This window comes from Atta cephalotes (genome assembly GCF_000143395.1).
Source record: "Atta cephalotes unplaced genomic scaffold scaffold00013, whole genome shotgun sequence".
In the NCBI taxonomy this organism is placed as follows: Eukaryota; Metazoa; Arthropoda; class Insecta; order Hymenoptera; family Formicidae; genus Atta; species Atta cephalotes.
In genome coordinates, this window is record NW_012130077.1 from 5,095,091 (window position 1) to 5,098,546 (window position 3,456).

The window sequence follows — 3,456 nt, forward strand, 5'->3', positions numbered from 1 at the left end:
GCAAGAAAATGAAAAAGTATATTTTATAGAACGTGCAATCCACAATATCATACCAAAGAATATGACTAAAAAAAATGGAGCAGGAGGGTGGAATTAAGGGGAGAAGAAAAAGTACTTACGATCTAGTCAACAAGTTGCGCTTGAATTACATCCTTTTTATCTTAGTTGCCTAAGGCGGTCGCATGTATAAGTGAAGAGGAAGTGATGCTTATTCTTTCTCATCGTATATTTTACCTTACTTTCTCCCCCTGTGCTGTCTAAAGCGTTTTTAATATAACTTAGAGATATTTTAATACAAGAAATTTTATGAACGACTGTGTAAGATATAACGGAACGATTTAATTAATTGATGTAATACGCAGTTTAATGTACACTTATGATTAACAAGATTAAACGCCCGATTAAACGTTCGATAGAATGAGAGCTTTTAGTTTTTTTCCAAACGTATTAACGCACTAAGAGGAGTAATGCATATAGACTTTTCGATCGTTTTTTCGTGACGCCACTATAAAATCGAGGTGATAAAATGACCCGGGAGAGGAGATCGACGTTTTTCCGGAAGTCTCCTACTTACGACTCATTTTCTCTTCCTCTCGGGAATGCGCGACGGGCGAATAATGTCGAGATGTATTGAAATGTAAAAATAAGATATGAGAAGCGCGGAATAAAATGCAACATCACCAATGCAATAAAATAATAACTGCAAGCAGCAACGAAATTAGGACGCGGATGTGAAAGCATAAAGTAACCGAGTTGAAAATTAATTTTTTTTCTGCTTTTAATACACACAGTACATGTGTAAGTATATTAAAAACAGAATAATCGATATGTGTTTATCGTACTAATTGTATATATCTACATGAGATGAAATAATTTCACAAAAAGTTAAATTATGAGTGTCTCGTAAACGAATACAATCTATTTTTGCTGGACTTGAAAAAAATTGTTTGAAAAAAAAAACTTGTATTTTGTTCTTATATTTCGTGCCTCGAACTATACGAAGTATGCTTTACAAATCGTCTTGCAGAAGAAAGTACATCTCTATCTATACGAAAAAAAATCACGAAACGCACGTAGTTCTGCAACTCGGCCACGTTTTTCGTAATATTTGAGATTAACTGTAGACATTTGTCTCTTATATTGTAATACAATACTCGAAACTCGACAGTCAATCGAATCTAATAATGTAACTCGTAACGGTAGTCAATAATAGGAAAGGAGGAATGAAGGAGGATATGCATATAGTCCACGATTGCCCTAGTTGAATCCCAAGCGAGTTCCGTCAGGGGATATATGAACGTCGCGAAACAGTTTACAGTAGTTTTAGTACTGCGAACAAGAAGGGCGACAAGAAGCGAAACGATGCTTCGTGGTACGATTTCGCGCACCTTGCGTGTAATAAAATAGTTTTTCAACTTGAAACTTGCCGATGTAACAAAGTGTGATAGCATGTGCTCTGCTTTCGTTGTCGGAATGTGCAATTTCTCGTTTTATGCAGTAAACTCTCGTATATTTTCTAAATTATATATATTGACTTACTATCTATTTACGTCGATAAATAATATTTGTTACTCGTTTTACATTATTCCCATAAAAATAATTAGTAAAAATTAATTGATTAAAATAAACAATAAAATAAACAATCAAATTATTTGATTTCATTTTTGTTTGAAATTAAGTGCTATGATTTTCTTCCTTCACTGTAACAGTGATTAAAAAGCGTTAGCGAAATCTTGCCATAAATTCGACACATTGATCGGTGCGATATACTCAACGAGAATTATTCTATAAAGGCGAAAAAAAGACACTCTATTGTAACGGAGATGAATCATCAAAAAAATGAGATTACAAGTCGCAAAACTGATACCCATAAACATGAAATAATAAGCGAGTAGTCATTAAAGGGATTCTAAAGTTGTCTGTTTTATCGACTCAATAGAACTTATGTATACGATTTACGTGTCATGGACACATCACTATATACACACACATACGCATAAATTCTCGTGTAACACTTTTGTAGCGTCAAGTGTCTAAATCTAATTTTAAGAACTCGATGTTGTTTGTTCATGAAGTACTACAGACTACAATTTTGTAAGTACAGGTTGCAAAACTTTTATATCGAGTAAATATTGTCGCAATATTGATAGCTCTAAACATAAAAGACAAAAAAATGATAAAGATGATTTCTTAATTTCACAAATTTTTTTCCGTTTATAGTATAAACTCAGCATACACTCCACCTTACAAACATGATTTAATGTGTATACTTTAATTTTAGAATGTTAATTTTGGAAAATCTAAAGAAAGAAACAAGTAGGTCATTATACAAAAATTATTGCATTCAGTCGCTAAAACAAACGACTTTAGCACCACCTTAATGGTTTTTAAATATGCAAATGATTCAAGCCAGGACGATTATGCCTCATACATTTCTCAGTCTAAGAAAAGTTCTTTGTTCAACTCGTCCAACTCGTCGGATTTGGAACTGAATGAAACAAATGACTTTGCAACCAGATGCATTCTTGGCATATATTTTCGTTGTATAAAATAAATGAGTATAGCACCTTTTCTATAAATCAATTTTTATTAATTATTTGAATTAATTTTTATTCGAGTAACAAATTAATTGTCAAATGCAAAGAATCGTTTAGAAATATGATATGATATTACACAAAATTAAAAACTACTATTTTATATACATATAATTAAAATAAAATATATTATTAATTAAATTAAATATATTAATTATATATATTATATAATTTGTATATAATTTTGCATCTATAAATATATGTTTTTTTTTTAATTTAACCAAAGATCGCGCAGAGCTTCATAAAACTGAATATCTATTTATCTTGAAAACAAGTTTCTTTCGCGAATTTTACGACAGGTGTTGTAAATCGATGTTGCCCAGATAAAAATTAAGTATTAATTGCGAAGTACATTCGTTCATTTCTTTTTCTTTATCTTGCCAGTAATATTAAGCAAAATCAATTGTATTTCTATTCTAATCTAATATCTCTTTGTTGTTTGAAACTTCTTCATAATGGGCGATTAAGTCGAATAAAAAAGAAAGGAGCACTCAATAGAAAAATAGCAAGCAACAATAATATATGAATAAAGAAAGGAACTGAATGTGAACGCGCATTAATATAATGACTCCCAATTAAAGAGGACCAAGTTGCTAAACCGTTTCTATGCCGCGCACGCGGTGAATTTAACAGTCGTAGTATACATCGTTTTCGAGGTGATAAGAATCGTCAATATATAAGCGATAGAGAGAATAATTCACTCAACCAACTGAATGTTAATATATCGAAGATAAAAAGAGAACAACGAAAATGTGACAAGCATTGTACACGTAAATATAAATATAATACTTATAGAGACAAGGCGCATCCATTATATATATATATATATATATATATATATATATATATATATATATATATA